The sequence below is a fragment of the Suncus etruscus genome, chromosome 3, assembly GCF_024139225.1.
Source record: "Suncus etruscus isolate mSunEtr1 chromosome 3, mSunEtr1.pri.cur, whole genome shotgun sequence".
NCBI classification, from domain to species: Eukaryota; Metazoa; Chordata; class Mammalia; order Eulipotyphla; family Soricidae; genus Suncus; species Suncus etruscus.
The window spans coordinates 133500306-133519886 of NC_064850.1; the positions used below are offsets into that span (position 1 = coordinate 133500306).

General features: G+C 35.9%; 1 protein-coding gene and 1 non-coding gene across 2 annotated transcripts in view; one reads left to right on the top strand and one right to left on the bottom strand.

Moving 5' to 3' along the window:
• The window catches only part of PTPRM (protein tyrosine phosphatase receptor type M), an 829551-nt gene that overhangs the window by 72756 nt on the left and 737214 nt on the right, over positions 1-19581 (top strand). The window lies entirely within an intron of this gene.
• On the bottom strand, positions 17022-17154 carry LOC126005120 (small nucleolar RNA SNORA51). The gene has a single exon (XR_007494296.1). It is a non-coding gene; the product is annotated as a small nucleolar RNA SNORA51 (small nucleolar RNA).

Genomic DNA, 19581 nt, shown 5'->3' on the forward strand with positions numbered 1-19581 from the left:
AGTGGGAAGCAGAAGCTTCCACCAGCTACCATTAGATAAATTGGGACTATTTCTTTTCACATTTTAAGAAAGGCCCTCTTAAAGTATAACTATTAAATTGCATATAGCTCTATTGTCATTTAAAATCCCAAGTAATCATTATACCCTACATTTTAAACACATGCTTACCAATATGAATACAAATAGTAAATCACAAACAGTGATGCTAACCATCCATGCTGAACATAAAATATTCTTTTTTATGAATAACATTTTTCCAGGATTGGAGTCCCCAGTGGGATGTTTCTTTACAAATATCAGTCAATCCCAAGTGAAAATGATTTCTTTCTTAGAAAATGTCATCATCTGTAAATGTTCCCCAGAGGGCAGGCTCAAGTGGCGCTCCAGAGCTTCTCCCAGAACTAAACCTTCCGTGAATCATGGTTTTAGATATTCGCCACTCTCTTGGCATCCAGACATTCATACAACCCTGAATTATTTATTCACCAATCTTTGCACAACTTTCTAAACACCAATGGAGACTGGGACGGTTTCAGCTATTTGATGTTACATCTTCTCAAGTGGCTAAAGAGGCTATAAAGCACCCCATTGCTTAAGCCTGCCATCTCAGTTCCATTAGCAGTAAAGACCTCTCTATTTAAACTGCTAAGTAAATCCTCTGAGAGCCCAGGGACTGTTTCATGCTTGAAAGCAACTGTTAAGAATTTGACAACAACCAAACTGTTCCTATTTAATCCTTCTCCCAAGGTAAAAAGAATTATAGGTAAACATATGCCTTCATTATTTGCTTTGCTGCATTTCAATACCCAATCCCACACAAAATTGCCAGCCAAGGATTTAATGCAATCACCTCTGCATTTCAGAGCAATTGCCTTTGCAAAATGGAAAAGCTTAACAAGGACTATGGAGCTGGTTAGCTATCAAGTGTGTTTTCTGTAGCATGCATCTTAAAAGTCACACGGGTGAAGACAGTGATGTTTTCTAAGTTTGTAAAAAATGATTCAAGGAAACAGTTCCAGGGTGCCTTTTTGTTGTTGTTACGGTTAAGTGGACATCGAATGTTTCATTTTGAACCCAAATCAAAGATTACACCGAACTACAAAAAGAATGAAGAGAGATGCAGAACTGAATCTCTGATTATATGCTTTTAAAAGATAATTGGTAGATATGGAATATAAGGTTTTGGGATTTATTTTGGGGTTTTGTCCCTTGCAGTTGTTGTTTTGCTTGGTATTGTTTCTAGGTCTTAGTAAGTTATATGCTTGTAATCTCCAAGAAACAACAAAGATTACTTGGTCCTTGTTCTCCAAAAGAGGATCTACAGATTCTCTAGAGAATCTTACTCATCAGAGGTGATAGAAAGCTCTTGTGGCTCTCAAGATATGCCAAGGGGGCCACAGCGACAGCTTATGGCAGGAGACTAAGAGGCAATACTACAAGACAAGGAGCCACAGTCAGGAAACAAACTTGCAAGGGTCACAGCTGTAAAAAGGGTTTAAGTACTGCACTAAAGGCTTAAAGTAATTTTTAAGCAGCTCTCCAATTTCTACTATATTCTCCACTATACCATGACCCCTACCACCAACATGTGCAAACACTTATCAAGCTGTTAATTTCTCATGAAAAACTCTGCAAGAAGATTATCTCATGAACTACCACCAACCATGAATATCCCAAATTAGACCTAATATTACATAAGAGCCTCTCTTTTTTAAAATCTGGCAACCATGATCTCTTCTTTTCTTTGCCGAATTTAGAAAATACTTTATTTAAGAGAAAGGAAGAAATGCTGGAAAGCTCCCAGATGATGGGAGAAGTTTCTGAGGAAGGATTTAGGAAGCCTTTCTCCTTTTATTTCTTTATAATGAAGACAAGAGGGTGAGCATTTTCTTCATTATGTTCCAAGAATGTGGATGACTAAAATGGAAGAGGATTCTGAGGTGAATGAATACCAGAAGATGACCATCTCATTCAAGAACTTTTCTATCTATAGTTTTCCATGATAGAAGTTCTTGTGGAAAGTGCTTAGGGAAAAAGAACTTCTAGTACTCATTAAATAATAAAATATATTTAGAAAAAGAGCCTCAAATATTTCTGCTGTGGATAAAAATTATTTGGTACCCTCCAGATCCTTTACTTAGAAACAATGATAATATAGTGTCTATTTAAAATACCATATCATATGCAAATATACCTTAATTAAAGAGCCAATATATTTTCTATGACATTGGGATTGTATTTAACCCAAATATATGTCCTCTTTCCTTGACTAGTACTTTCAAGATAATTTACTTAGGGCTTAGACCATGATGAACCAACTACTGAATGGTATCCTAAAGTGAACATCTTTGATAAATGTTAGACCATTACTTCTTTTTTTTTATTTTCAGGTATTCAAGGTCAACAACCATAAACATATTATTTTATTTTTTATAATTTTATATTTGTCTTATATATAACAACATAATGTTTGATTATAAAATATTCTAGTTTTGTATTGTTAAAAATATTAGATGCTTACTTACCATTCTTCATCAAAGTCATGCCAATAAAAATCTTGAGATCTTCTTTAAAATAGTCTCACTACAAATCCTCCCATTTGAGGTTCCTTCACTTTTTAAGATGTACTTTTTTAATCCTGGCTTTATATATATATATATATGTATATATATATATGTATATATATGTATATATATATATATATAGTGTATTACCCTTTCTCCCTGATGTTGAACTAACTTACCATGCTGATACCTTGTGTAAAATGTGCGTGCTACAGAAAAGAGAATGGCTAGAAGCCTATATGTGATCCTGGGAGCACAAGACACCATCAGAGGTTTATTTGTAGATATTCGAGATGGGGAAACTTAATCAAAAGCAAAATAACACCAAATCTTCAGACACAAAACATCATCAGTTTGTTCTCTAATGTTACATTGAAGATAAACAGCTCCTTCCAAAGTTAATTTTATTGATACATTGGCAAGAACTACCAAAAATGAGAATCAGCCTTCCCCCCAAAAGAGGACAAAAGTACAATTCAAGAACATATTCCGGACAGAATTTTTAAATCAACAAACAAGAATATTGCATGTGGGAATAAGGATAAAGATGAGAGGAATAGAGGCACAAAGCTGTATTGGAGTGATAGCTTTGTATTCAGCCAACCCAGGTTCAATCCTTGGCATCCTGTATGGTCCCCCAAGCATTCCAAGAGTAATTTCTGAGCATAGAGCCAGTAACCTTTGAGCATTGCTGTACCCTCCCCCCAAAAAGAAAGAAACTATTTGACTGCAACACCTTTACATAATTAAGCTTATAAACCAACTTCACTTTCAGCAATAAAGATAATAACATATATGCATATAAATACATTTATATGAGGACTAAAACCTGCAGTGGGCAGAAAGTCTGATCACAAAGTAATATATTCTCTGATATCTCATGGCTTTTGCTGCAGCCTTTGGAGCCTAACCCTGATTGATAGAACCACAAGGGGTAAGTTTGGTTTGAGAAAGAAAAATATTCTCAGGAAGCCTGTTTGTTTTCCATCGTGTTGCCTGAGTAGAGCAATACCTGTACTGACTGGAGTCACTGAGGGACATACAGACCCTTACTGCCTAAACAGACTTTGCTTTGAGATTTGTTTTGCTCTTTAGTTTGTTTTCTCTCTTTCTTCTTGGTCTCTTCCAACTGTCTTTTTCTTTCCTTCAAACTCATTTTTTCTTTTTCTTTGAAATATTTTTTGACAGGGAGTTTCAATTTTACCATAACCCCCAACTATCTTTTTCTTTCCTTGGAAATCATTTTTTCTTTTCCTTTGAAATACTTTTTGACAGGAATTTTCAATTTTACCATAACACCCAAATGGAAAGTATGGTCTCTCCTTAGATATGTAACCCCAAGTGATCAGTTCCTACATACTCTCTTATCAATCACAGTTGATGTGCCCCAAAATTAGTGAAAGAGGTCATTGTGTTGCCAAACAGTTGAGATTTCTGTGTGGCTCCCAGAGCCAGAACTCTGGTTTTCTGGCATTTTACACATTCCAGATCTGGCTTCTGAGGGTACAGCCCAGTGCTAATAAAATCAATTTTTCACAAATAATCTTAACCAAACTGTGGGAGATGGGGAATATGCATGTTACAGATGGAGAACTGAGGCTCAGATAAGGTCTGTAATATGTAAGGATGATTGGTGTGACTATTACATAACTGGACCAGTTTTAAAATTCTATTATTCAGAAGGAGCCCTCTTGGTACTACATTTCACATGAAACTATAGTTTAATTACATGTATACATATATATTTATATAGTAGAAAGAGTCTAATATTTGAAATTAAAAGACTAATTCAAATAGATAACAGCAATAATAAAGAAAAAAGCTACCTAAAACTTAGGTATTGCAGTTTATGATATACAGATTTAATTGATTTAAATTTAATTCTGTCTTTAGTCTTGATATGATTGACTATGTTTTCATATGAGGCAGCAGAAATACATGACTTCTGGTATTTTAGTTTACAAAATAGGCTCCAGTGACCAGAGATTTTCCTAAGGTCACACCACTGATCACTTATAGCTGTGAATGGCACCATTTTCCCCTTCCCTCTCTTTCATGTACTTTCCTTCCACTTGGCTAGATTTTTCAGGCTACCTAAAAATAAGGCATTGGGGATCCTCATTCTTCATTTAGAATATGGCTGGATTACATCTTTAAAGGTACTTCCTCCATGTTAACTAGTTTGAATTCTGTGTGTATCTCCCGAAATACAAGGATGAACCTTAGACTGCTCTATCTTTTCCTAGCTGTGTGGCTTGGAAAGCTACTCCACTTTTCTGTACTTTAGTTTTCTCCTCTGCAAAGTGCAGACAGAAGTAGACCAGCCATCTGGGGCTGCTGTGAGGACCAGATAAGTGGCTGTACTCAGGCTCTAGTACTTGGTGTGTAGCTTGTTCCATGTACGTGTGAGGCTGCTACCATGTAACACAAGCATGATGTGCTGACTAGTTACTTCATTCTACTGGATTTTCAAAATTCTTGAAAGAAGTAAAATTTAACTTTATGTAAACTTATAAACTTCTGCAAGAGTTTCAAATATACCACTAGTTTCATTGAGAACTATACGTGTAGGAAGAATATAAAATTTTATGTAAAGTTTTTAGAAACTAAGAAAAGTCCAGGCTCAAATATTTATTTTTTTATATAAACCAGGCAGTAGAATATCATCTCAAATATGTTTCCTTTGTTTGCTGATATAAAAGTTTTGGGAACAAAACAATCTAATAGTGTATCAATAAGTTAAAGATTTCCAGATTTCCTGATTTGGTTACACCTCCTAGTGATTTTCCTGTTCTTATCATATTGAATGCAAATAGAAGTTTTTAAAAGTCAACTTTCCCACACTATTTGAATCAGTTTGCTATTTTTGGCTTAAATTAAAGAAAAAATATGACCTGGTCCTTGCTAAATGGTGAAATTGCATTTCAATGTAAGAGAATAGAAAGCAATGTTTTGCTGAAACCCCAGTGTGCCTTTTTATTTTTAAATAATTTTTGAGCCACACCTGGCAATGTTTGGGCATTACTCCTGACTCTGCACTCAACTGGGGATCAATATTGGGCTATCTGTGTTAAAGGCAAATGCCCTATTCACTGTACTGTCTCTCTGGCCCTGACTTCTTGGTTAAAAGCATTGGAGGCACAGGGAGTTGGAAGCATCAGGGTGCACTGATTCTGTCTCTCTCCTTGTACTGGGCCCAGTGATAGTGGGCAGTGTGCTATCCTGGGCAGTCACAGGCCACACAGTGTAGTTGAAGGACCTGAATATATCCCCTCCTCTCTTCTCAGCTTCACTTTCCAGGGGGAGGGAGGACTGAGTGAGTTCATATTTATGAGCACTTCTAATGCAGGGCTAGAAACTACTCACTTTTGACCTGTGGTGATCCTTACTGCAGAAAGGAAAGGTTAAATAAATGGATCATCAGAACCTAATTTTCCAATCATTCCCAATGAATGCTATTTGGCTGCCCCTGTGTTTATGAACCAATTAAAATTAGTTTATAAATGAAGAGATAGTACTGGGGTGAAAACACTAGCTTTTCATCTTTATTTTGAATTCCTGGCTCCACATAAAGAAGATTTTCTGAGTATTATTAGTGATAACACCTGAGCACAGAGACAGGGATATCTACGCAAATAAAAATTTGTGAAGAGAAGGAAATGATAAAGTCTAGAATTATAAACTAACCCACCCCACCTTACACCTGATAATAAAGTTAGGAACTTCATGAGCATTAGAGGCCTGCTAGTGAGATGGTTATTTATAGAACTTGCTCAAGATCTTGTGGGGCCTGAGAAATAGCACAGTGGTAGAGCGTTTGCCTAACATGCAACTCACCCAGGACTGATGGTGGTTCAAATTCTGGCATTCCATATTGTCCCCCGACCTTGCCAGGAGCGATATTTCTGAGCACAGAGCCAGGAGTAACTCCTGAGCGCTGCTTGGGAGTGACCCAAAAAACCAACGAAACAAACAAATCTTATTTGTCTAGCTGCCATAAGGAGTTCTTGGGTTGTATTGTATTTTGTAACTTTGAGGGTTCTGTCCTGTTTGCATGCTGTTTGTCTCCTTTTTGGAATGTCTGATAGTTGACTACCCTAACCTGCCTACGTTAGGTCTTACCATCCCTAATTGGTGGCTTTCTCACTGTTTGCAGAATTCTTGGCCTCCTTACTGCTTCAGGCACTATTAAAGTAGTATCAGAGGTAGAATTCCTTCTAGTAATATGTCTCTTTCTCAACCATTTTGACATACTTTCTGCCCCTGTAGACCTGCCTAGCCAGTGGTTTGCCTTTACACTAATTAGGACAGTTTTTATTTTCAGTATTAGGAACAAATCCCAGTTCATTCAGATCTCAGATATTGTCCTTATAGCTTTCTGGGATCTCAGCTCTCTGCCTTGAGGCTGGATTGAACCCAGAATCTGGGCAAGGAATTTTATTCTTTAATCTATGAGTTCTGTCCTTGGCCTTTTATCATCTGAAATTAGATCCAGTCTATACCATCTGTTGGGTGAAGGTTTTTAATTCTAGTGTTTCAGGACTAGAGTCTAGTAGGCCTTGAAGTACATTGAAGGACTGAATGGATACCAAATGCCCAGGAACCTGTGGTCATTCTGTGTTCATTCCAGTGAACATTTGGAACCACCTGTCCTCTGCCAAGTCCTTTAGTTAATCTTAAAGATATAATATAAATGAGGCCTTCCACCATGTTCTAGAGTCTTTTGAGTCCAAGTACTTTAGCCTTTATTAAATGCCATCTTCAGTGTTTCAGAAGGGAGCTTAATATGGTGGGGAATAGATTTTAAGTTTATCTCAGTATTTTCCCCTCTGAAAGAAGTAGTAAAAAAACTAGCAGTACAGTTGATTTTTTATGGGATATTAAAGTGAACAGAGTTCCATTTATTCCACACAAGAGGCACTGTACACATGAAAGTCCAAGTGAGTGGTTTTCTCACATCTCTATTTGAAAACAATAAAAAAGGACCTTATTATTTTAGGGAAGACTTCAACTAATTTTCAAGAGTCTATATGTCAAATATATCTAAGCACTTACATATATAAATAAATCTTAATGTAAGGGATAGATGTCTGGATATATATTCTAGTAATACTTTTAAGTTTTTATAGTGAAACAGGATTTGACTGTTTGAATATTAAGTTCCTTTTTCAATTATGAATATATTGAAAACTTAAGAAACAAAGAGTTAAGTACAATTCTACAAAATCAAAACATGACTGATTTAATGTATTTATGTTCTTTCCTATTATACTATAGTTATCTAGCACTTACTGTCTTGTAGTGAGAGGTGATGAAGATAAATAATTTTTAGAACATATCAGATATGCACAAAACCTTGTTCTAAATCACAGATTTTTATTATATTTTATTTAAAAGAATAAAATATTAAAAACCAATGTAATATTTATCAAAATCATTAGTTAACATTATGAGTCATTTGATACTATAAATTAGAAAAATATCAGTTAGAGTTCCTTTTTATCTTACTCATACTACTTTTACTATACATAGAATTTAGGTTTGTATTTAAAATTAACATTTAAATATTTTATATGCATGTTAATCAAATTATTAATAATTTTTATTGTTTTGAGTCCCATAGACTGTGTTTGGGGTATGTTTCTAACTCTCTGCTCAGGAGTCTCTTCTGGCTGTGATTGGGGAATTATACTATACCAGGGATCATATCTGGACCTCTTGCATACTTTGCAAGCATATGGCCATTAAGCAATTTATCTAGCTCTAGAATTATTAACAATTCAACTAATACTAAATGTATTAGTGTCAGGGACTGTTCTATACTCCAGTAATTCTAAATAAAAATGACATATAGCAAAAGCAACAGAAAGAAAATTGACAAGTTTTTTTCAGGGAGCTCTACTCTGTGTGTATACATTGATGCATAAGCACTAAGCTTGGGCTTAAGCTGCAGTGACTTATTTGATCCCCCTGTCAGTCCTAAGAGGAGCATAGGCTTGTGCAGATTGCAATCTCGAGATTCATAAGTCATTAGCTAGGTTTCATTTTTATCTTTATTTGACCCAAAGCTTGTTCCATGACTGCTGTGCAATTGAAGGACTCCCATTGAATTAGTTTTAATGAAAAGTTGGGCTGGAACCATTTACATTTGATATTAGGAAATGGTGACTGACTGGGCTCTGGGTGACAATGATTTGTCTGTATGGGGTCATCAACTATAGCAAATGTACCATGTCAATGAGGTATTGGTATTGGGAATGATAGCCATCTGCAGAGGTAATGGAACATGGAAATATATACCTATCTTAGTTTTGCTATGGATATAAAACTAATCCAAAAATTTATTTTTAGAAAAAAAAAGGCCAAAAAAACAGGACATACAGAAACAGTCTGAGAGAAAAAGCAGGATGTCAACGTATCCTATTAGGTCAATGTTAAGGAATTGTTGAATGAAGTTGAATTTTTAATCAGAATAATACATTATATAATTTTTCTGATTATAAACCATATTTGTTTTAAGTTTTATTTGAAGCAAACTGATTTACAGTACTGTTAATGAGATAGAGGTTTCATGCACACAGTTATAACACCACAGCCTCCACCATAGTGTCCCTTTCCTCCATCATTGTCTCAGGGTTCACTTTTATCTATCCCTCCTTGCCCACCTCCCATCCTTGGTAAGCTCAGTTCTGTAGACCAGTTCTTAGGTTTTGTTGCCTTTGCTCAGTTGTTATTTCTTTACTATGTAAGTGTTTCTATGTCCCTCATTCAAAATCTGTATCTTTTCTTCTAACTGACTTCATTCAGCACAATATCCTCTAGTTCTATGCACAAAGTGGCACATTGCTTAATTTCATCTTTTCTTATAGCTTAATAGTATTCTGGTGTGTATGTTATATATGCAATGTTACATATATACTGGGTATGTATTATATATATCAAAATTATTTTATTTGGTCAACATGATCTATTTTCAAGATAAAAGTATGGTATTACAGAGTTTGTTCATGTACAAAAGGTTTTTTAAGTGAGGTATATGAAATTTAAAATTTAAAAATCGAGAGACCTGGGACTGATGAAATAGCTCAATAACTTAAACATTTCAGGAGCATGCTTTGTATACAGAATGCCTTGTACTAGATACTTGGCACTGTATGATCTCCAAGCTTTACTAGTCATGTCCCCTGAACATAGGCCCAGAGGTAGCCCCCAAGCATAAATGGAGATGATTCCAATCAAAACAAACTCTGAGAATTCAATAAAAATTGATTAGCCAGCATATCTATACCATATAGAGGGTAACATACACTAGGCAAAAAGGTAAGAGTTGCTGGTAGGAGCCAGAAATTGAGTTTGCTCAACTATGTGAAGGATATTTTAAAAAATATAAATTACTTTATTTAAAGACCATGTATCAGGGCTGGAGAGATAGCATGAAGGTAGAGAGTTTGCCAGGCATGCAGAATTGGTGGTTCGAATCCCGGCATCCATATAGTCCCCTGAGCCTGCCAGGAGAAATTTATGAGTGTAGAGCCAAGAGTAACCCTGAGCACTGCCAGGTGTGACCCAAAACAAACAAACAAACAAACAAAAAGACCATGTATCACATAGTTGGCATAGTTGATCATAATATATTTGTTTCTAGGTAAATGGAAGCAAACTAATCCCCCCCCCCGCAAACTAATTTGTCAAGTAAAGAAAAGAAAAAAATGAAATAAGAAAAAGAAGTAAAACAAGAAAATGTGTGAAAATTGCTGTATCTCACAATGAATTCTTTAATCATTGTCAGATTTAGTAAATTCTTGTTGCTAGTTGATGATTCTGTTTCTTCCTTTGTTTATGAGTATTAGGTAGCTTCAGATGCACATTGACATCTGAATTTGTGTGTTGCTATAGGGATTGCAGTATTAAAAATGTTGGAGTTTGTGGCCACATGGCCCAAGAATTCCATGCACTATTACTGATACTGTGGTTTTTATAGGGTGTGTTTTCAGCTGGAAAGTATGAGAAGGCTTGGAGAAGGTGCCTACACTCACTTCAGAAAAGTCCTGGTAATGTCAGCCCAAATACTGATATGCTTTGAGTTTTGATCAGATTAATGCCTCTGCAGAGAGCCAGAGGTAAAGCAGGAGGAGTCATATAAGTGGTGGAATAGGGCCATTGGGTAAGTGGGGATTTCAGGTGTTGGGTGCAGCAGGCATATATGGCTATGGCTGAACAGGGGCCTTTCTCACCTTCTCCTTAGGTTTCCAGCTTTTAGTTGCATGTCCATTATGCCCATAATTTTTCATGGCTTGTTATACAAACAGAGTGAGTCTATGGAGCTGGTTAAATGAAGACATGGTGACTGCTTTTGTGGGCTCTCAGGGCTTCTGAAGTCCAATAAAAGGAGATGATGGAACTGGGAGAATGTCCCTCACTCATGTGAAGAATTTTAAGTACAAATTGAAACCATTTTAGCTTACATGGTTTAAAGAGTGTGTATTTCTATAAATTTGTGTAAATATAGATATTTTTACATCACATTGACTGCAGATATGTATTTAATAGTGTGCATGGAGAGAGAACAAGGTGGATTGTGATAAATTGTTTCAGAGAGTTGAAGTCTTCAGGATTAATAACAGTGAGATTTGGTGGTGTTGAGAACTAAAATCAGTAGAAATTAATGATAGACTGGATAATGTGGATGATAGAAAAAGAGTATGAAGGGTGGAGTATGATGCTAGTTATCTATGGTGGAGGTCTGGGAGAGAACTGACTGTGGTCATGCTTTGAATTTGAGGTACTTAAGTACTTAAAGTGCAGAGGCTCAACCAGGAGCTCAGAAGAGATCATGTGCTGAAGCCAAGAAGGTGGAAGATCTTAGGAAGCCAGAAATGCTGGGATATGACCTCTCATGGTGCACATTCTTCTGACACTAAATTCTTGTGTTGAAGAGAAAATCTAGGGGATCATCAAAACCAAGGAAAGAAAACTGTTTCCAATTCAGGTTAGAGTAATGAAGGCAAGAGTTTAGGATTAAGCCTAAGAATGACCTTAAAGGCAGTGACCCGGAAGTCTCTGGAATTTGATGAAAGCACTTTTAGTTTGTGTATTGATAGCTTTAGTTTGTGTGTTGATAGAGGCTCTCATAAGCTCGGTGTTTAGGAATAGCAAGATTGTATAGACAACTGAAGTGTCAGGTTCTCTAGGAGATTGGTAAAGGTTTGATTCCCACCGAGCTCCCAAACAGGAAAGGCCATTCCCATTCCCCTGCCCGATTAGGTCAGGGGGAACAGTTCTAGTTGTAGAGATCTGCAGAAAATAATTCACACAGTGAAAAGATACAGAAGGTACAGAATGGGTTCAGGAAATTCAGTGCTCAAGCAAGGAATTCAAACCACAAAAGCTTTCTGCTCCTAAGATGGAGTGCTTTAACTTATTGACTGAAGAATGAGCCTTCCTCAGACCCTTGCTTTTATTGAGAAGAATCAGGTACCACCCTAGAGTAAGAGCAGAATACCAAGTAAGGAATAATCTAATATACTATCACCAGGTCACACCCTAGCGTGGAATACAATTATTGATTAGGGTAGGATCAGTAACCCAACAGACAACCTCTCTGAGAAACTGAGTTTCTAAGAGGAACAGAGAATTAGGACTATTGCTTGAAAGGTTGGAGACTGTTGGAGACCATTGAAGAAGTCCAAGACTGTTAGAAACAGCAGATTTCAATACTTTTTTTTGTGTGTGTGGTTTTTGGGTCACACCCGGCAGTGCTCAGGGGTTTTTCCTGGCTCCGGGCTCAGAAATTGCTCCTGGCATGCACGGGGGACCATATGGGACGCCAGGATTCGAACCAATGACTTTCTGCATGAAAGGTAAATGCTTTACCTCCATGCTATCTCTCCGGCCCCTGATTTAAATACTTATTTTTAAAATACCATAGAATTTGGCCTAATAAGCCAAATTAGCTAAATTACTTTTGGATTACTTGTGAAGGAATTAAGGGGGGGGGGATAATCATGATTTTAAAGCTTCTTCTTGTTAGCATGTTTTCTGTCTTGAACCTTAACCCTAACCCTAACCCAAGCCCGAGCCCTAACCTTAACCCTAACCGCTAACCCTAATCCTAACCCTAACCTAGGAGTTGTTGGAATAGCCCTATTTTATACAAGAAAGTACCTATGAAGTGGATTTTCTAAGAGACTAATACTTTGTTTTTCTCTCTTTGAGATAAAGTAAATGTTTTATTTTTTGTTTTGTTTTGTTTTGTTTTTGGGAGGTCTAGGAAAGGAAGGGTTGTTTCAGGAGTATGCTGTATTAATATGTGTCAGTGGTTTTGTATTTAGGGCCATAATTTAGGGCTCAATTTATTACCATGTGATAGTGGGAACTGATTTTCCTCTTTAATTGAGTATGACATTAAATGCAGGAGCCTGGGGCCTACCATTTGGATAGATTTCTTCTCGTACTGATTTGCTTTTCTTGTCCGTACATCTATGTCCTGTTTCATCTAGAATAAATGTAAGTCTTTAATTAAGAAGCTTTTAGAGACATGAGATTAAAAAGTAATCTTGAATCCAATCCTCTGGAATTTTAACCAAATCACCCAATATCTTTAAATTCAAAGAGTTCTTTTAGCTTTAAATTGAAACTGAATCCCACTGATAAAATATTACTTGGTCTTATCAAAGCCTGTGCTTCTTTGTTTTTGCCTTACATTTTAAATGAACAATAAGCTTTCTGCAGAAGTTATACACAGCTATGACAAAATGCATATATCTCCTTCAGAGGTTGTAATAATACATTGGTATTTAAAATAAATAGAAGGTTTACAAACACAGGGCTGACTTTTTAATTTTATAGTCTACCAGGGGAATCACTGGGAGTGTTCCTAAGAATTATGGAATTCAGTTTGGGAGCTAGCTAATGGCATAGATATATAAGAACTCTTTTCTAATAGATGGGTAACTTCCCTAATGCTCTCTTCTTTCTAGCCTGGGTTATATTTCTTGTGATTATTTTTATGTTACATATAACATTGTTGAGGACCTATAACACTAGATCTTAATGAAATTTTTCAACTTTATTGATAGCTAATTGACAAATAAAAATTTGAGGAGTTTATAAAGTAAATAGGGAGCTTGTCTTGCATGCAATGGACCAGAGTTCTATCACTGACATACCATATGGTCCCCTGGGCACCTCCAAGTGTGACTCCCAGCAAACAAAAACAATAATGTAAAAATACTTGGGGCTGGAGAGATAGTACTACAGAAAGGTTCTTGTCTTGCATGTGGCTCACCTGAGTTCCATCTCTGATATCCCATATGGTCTCCTAGCACCGTCAGGAGTGTTTCCTGAGTTCAGAGCCAAAAGTAACCCCTGAACATTGCTGGGTATGGCCCCTAAACAAACAAAATTCAACCAATAAAAATGAAACTTTATATATTTAAAATTATACATATGCTTATATATTGGATATAAATTGCACTGTAAAATTATTACATAGTTACATTGTTATCACCATATATTCTTTTAAAAACAATATTTTGGAGAAGTAAGACTATTTAATATTTCTTAGCACATTTCAATTATATAAAACATTTTTGTTAATAATTGTCCTATATTGTATATTGGATTTTCAATAATTATTCATGATTGAAATTTTATATCCTTTGACTCATTTCTCCTTATTTCTTCACCCTGGAACTTTTTGATACCTATTTCTATGAGTTTGCTTCTTTTAATGTTAGGTATATATATACTATATATATTCATATATATATGAATATTTTGCATTATTTATCTTTTGTGCTTAGGCCATTTTATATTGCATAATATCCTTTGGGCTATTAATTATATCCTCCAGACTTAATGATAGCTTATTGTTAGTATATTCTGTACTGACCATATTTACTCAAATGAAATTTCAGTGCTAATGTATAACCCCCAAATGTTAAATGGCAGTTTACCACTGTATAATGGTATATATTGGTATGACATTCTATGATAAATATGTCTTATTTAGATCTAAAAACATCTAAGTTTTAGGTGTAGAGTATATTCCTGGGCTTGGCAAATCCACATTACTAGGTACTAGCACTTTAGGCAGACCTACACTGCTAGACTTAATATCACTAAGTGTAGCCATCACCACTATCACCTCCTTTAAAAATAGATCATATGAAACAAGGTTGGGCTCCACATGCAGTAATCCCACTGTTGGCGGCACCATATGGTGTCATGATTCAAACTTTGGGACTAACATATGCAGGACAAATGCTTCAATATCTTGAGCTGTGTCTCCCAAACCCTATCATACAATACTCTGAAGAACTTGGTGACCTACACATAGTTCTTCCTTGCCACAAATTATCTTCAAGAAATGCTGTTGCCTTATGGTACCTGATGCTCTGTCTATGAGCAGAGCATCTGTTCAGCTTGCTGAGGAATTTTTTAAATTAAGGTGATGAATAGTCTCTCAGAACTGTTACTAGGGACCACATTTGTTGGCATTGTTGGCATTGGATTGTTGGCATTTCAGATCTGACCTGCTTCATCTATTATCTTGCTAAAGTGGCCAGGCATCTTGATTCTCCCATCTTTCTTTCCATATACTCCTCAGTATATAACAATGCTTTTTGTTTAATGCTCAGGCTAAATTCAGGACATGGGACATTGTAAGCATATTCCAAGTTATACTTGGAATCTGGAGAGGGTGAATGTTATAGCAGATAAATAACCTAACACAAATTATTTACATTTAGGAATGGTGTTTAGAAAGAACTGGCAGGAAAAAAAAAGATGAAGAGGAGCTTTATTGGTCTCTAACAAAGCTATGTAAGCTTTTTACTGTTAGAATTAGCATAACTGATTAGTACAGTGCTGTGAAAAACTAAGAGAACTTCTAAAATAAATTCAGCGATTGCCTTCCTGCTCTAAATAGTATTATGTCAGCAATTAGCATTAACAGTCTTTCATTAATCTATCAGATTTCTGATCCTGCATATCCTCATGTGGGAGATAATAAATAGACAATCCTCAGGATTAGCCACTGATGCATCACGCTACACTGTGTCATTACAGAATGGGTGTTGAGATAGCACCGGGGAGCAGAAAACTGGTAAAGCAACAATTTTCTAAAGGCTGCAGCTGATTCCTTTTCTTCACTCTATTTAATGTGCTCCATTCCTGGGGCACATTGTGAGTAGTCTATAACATAATATTTACGCTCTTTGGAGCCAGTGCCTTTTTTTTTTTTGATTGTTGTTTTAATAAGACTTAGTTGTAAAGCAAAAACCTCAGAGCATCTTAGAATAATATTGCTTCTAAATTTCAAGTGGATTCAACACGAACAGTTATTACATGCTGAACTGGGATCTCCTTCATATATTCCATGAATATATTATTTCATTTTAATAGTGGTTTCTGTATTCTAATTCTTCCTTTAGTTAATTCTGTATCAGTAGCATTCAGTAGATATCTACGTCTTTGCTGGTTTCTTGAAGTCCCTACATGTGTTTCTCCCCTCATTCCTGTTATCCTGCCTGGCCTTCTATTTGACTTCCAAAGTCTTGTTAGCTCTCCCATTTCCCTTCTTTCCTTTTACAATTCCTTATGTTTCCCTGTTTGTCCTATACCACAGCCTTCATAAGATCTGAAGGGAAAGTGTGTGGATTGTTGGCATTTTATATCTGACCTACTTAATCTATTATCTTGCTAAAGTGACCAGGCATCTTGATTCTCCCATCTTTCTTTCCACATGCTCCTCTGTAGATGGCAATGCTTTTTACTTAATTCTCAGGCTAAAAAACATGGTGCTATCTTTGTTTTTGTTTCCTTCACAACCATCTTCAATTTGTTAGCAAATCTATAGATTCCATTTTTAAAATGTTTCTAACAAGTTTCCCAGTTATCATGTGAATCTTCTTTGGTAAATGATTCTTAGATTCTTGGCTGACTGGACCATCTTTTCTCTACACTGCCCATTAGTGTCTGTCTCCTCAGATACTTTTAAAACATGAATTGGATCATGAAACTTTAGTAGTTTCCTATTTCTTGACAATATGCAGAATTCTTGTCAAGAACCACCATGAGAAAAATTGTATACCCATAGTGTTCTTCATGTTTTTCTCAATTCCTTCAGGTCACTTGACATCCGATATTAAAATGCCCTTGTATTGTAGTTTCCTCTTAGCTTTATATACACTTTGAAATTTTTTGTTTATACATACCGGTGATAGAGTTTAATTTATAAATTAGGCACAGTAAGAGAACAATATATATTAACAAAATAGTTATAACTATATTCTATAATAAAAGTGTAGATATGCCTTCTCACTCTCAGAATATCTTCTCATACATATCTTCTTGAGGTCACAGTTGACTAAAAGCAACTGAAGTTTCAAAATGAAAAGTGATATATCTTAATAGATTATATATTTAATCTAATATTAAATATCAGTACACTTTTTGTCCCCCCCCATTCACAATACAGACCAGGCAAAGGGCCTAGTTTGAGGTGTATATGGGGAGCATTTACTGTACCTCCTCTTTCTGTACTGTCAGTGTAAAGAACACAGCCTGTGGTAAGCATTGGGAGGCCTTATCTTTTCTTTTCTTTTCTTTCAGATATATATATATATATATATATATATATATATATATATATATATATATATATATATAAAGCACCTCCAGTCAGTCAGTTCCAGCTCCCGCTCTGCTCCCACTCCCCAGAGGAAGGAACATATGGCAAAAACAGGATTTGATTTTGGGTTACAAGCCTGGGCCTAACTAGCCCAGGCTGTGGGTATTGGGCAAGTGATGGGATGCTGGGCCCGGGGGCTACTGCCTGCTGTTGGCGTCAGTCAGCTGCCCAGGGGTCTGTATCTCATCCAGGGACTTTGTGGCCTCGAAGCGCTGGGAAGCAATGGCTACCTGGTGGGACATGCTCTTCATTTTACATATATATATACATACATATATACATATATATAATATAAGTACACTTTTTATTTCCATACTTTTGTCTATTTCCTTCACAAAAATGCTTACTTTGTGAAGAAGAGAATTTTTCTCTTTTATTTATGGCTACACCTCTTTTCTATCTTTGATTCCAAGATCCCCTCTCAGAGATAAGAAATACAAATTTATAAAGTCAAGTCAAAACAGTTAAAATGGCATTTGGTTTTCTATATAATTGCCAATTCTCCTTAATAAGACAATGGAGTTAGTACCCTAGCTATACCCCAATCCTTACAAGAATCTAGGTTTGTATTTGTAGTGTCTTTGTTTCCATGGCTACTAAGCTAGTATACAGTAAAAAGTTCTCTGTTTTCACATATTAAAGGATTATTCTTTATTTTTAATGTCCAATTCAGTTGGTACCCAGAGAAAAATAGTTTAGGTTTCTCCCATTAAAAAGTCTCTCCTATAAATTTTATGTTTCTTATTTAGCTCTGATAAATAATTTCTGGCCACATGTATTTATTTGTGAGTTTTTCCCAGTATATTCCTTGAAAAACTCTTTGATGATGTATTTATTTTTATTTCATTTTTGATTGTTTTACCTTTAGAATCACCTTACACACTATGTTCATCAACTTTCTCAAGTTCATATTTCAAATGATTTTATCTAGTGTGAAAATTATATTAATTATTAACATGAGCAAGAAAGACTAATAAATTATATAAACTCTATTTTCATATTAAATGTCCTAATACAATGAACAATAAATTTTTAATGTACCTTACACATAGTTTTTTATAATTCTTTTTTTAAATTAATATCTTTATTTAAACACCTTAATTACAAATACGATTGTAGTTGAAGTTTCAGTCATGTAAAGAACATCCCCCCTTCACCAGTGCAACATTCCCATCACCAATGTCCCAAATCTCTTTCCTCCCCACCCCACCCTCCCCTGCACTCGAGACAGGCTTTCTATTTACCTCATTCATTCACATTGTTAGTATAGTTCTAAATGTAGTTATTTCTCTAACTGCACTCATCACTCTTTTTGGTGAGCTTCATATTGTGAGCTGAACCTTCCAGTCCCCCTCTCCTTTGTCTCTGGGAATTATTGTAAAATTTTCTTTTATTTTTCTTAAAACCCATAGATGAGGGAGACTATTCTGCATCTATCTTTCTCCCTCTGACTTATTTAACTCAGCATAGTAGATTCCATGTACATCCATGTATAGGAAAATGTCATAACTTCATCTCTCCTGATGGCTGCATAATATTTCATTGACCTTACACATAGTTTACTTTAGTTTTAAAAATATAAGAAGAAAACTTGAGCCTACATTGGGTAAGGGATTTGTTTTGCAAGTGGGCAACCCAGGATCAATCCCTGGCACTGCATATGGTATCTCAAGCACTAAGGAATATGCATTAAGTATTACCAGTTGTGGCCAGGAGTAAGCCCTGAGCTTACTGGGTGTTGCCCATATTTATATAAATTCTTTTTTTGGGGGGGCGGGGGCTTGGGTCATACCCGGGAGTGCTCAAGGGTTGCTCCTGGTTCTCTGCTCAGAAATCACTCCTGGCAGGCTTGGGGGACCATATGGATTCCAGGATTCGAACCACCATCCTTCTGCATGCAAGGCAAATGCCTTACCTGCATGCAATCTCTCTGGCCCCATAAATTCTTTATAAATATATTTTATATAAAGATATTTTAACCATTTCTAATAATATCTTAAAGTGATTTTAGGATTTCAGGGAAAATGAGTATTTTCATTAAAAAGGTAATTACTGGGGATGGAGAGTGGTGCAGCATAGAGTGTTTGCCTTGCACATGGCTGACCTAGGATGGACCATGATTTGATCACCCAGAGTCCCATAAAAAAAAAGCCAGGAGCAATTTCTGAGTGCATAGTCAGGAGTAACCCATGAGCATCACTAGGTTGTGTCCCAAAATTCACAAAAATATGGTAATTACTATTTCAAAAGAAAAAAGAAACATTAATTTTCACTGAATCCTCTAAAAATTTGCCATGTGTTTAGCATATATTCTTCAAATAT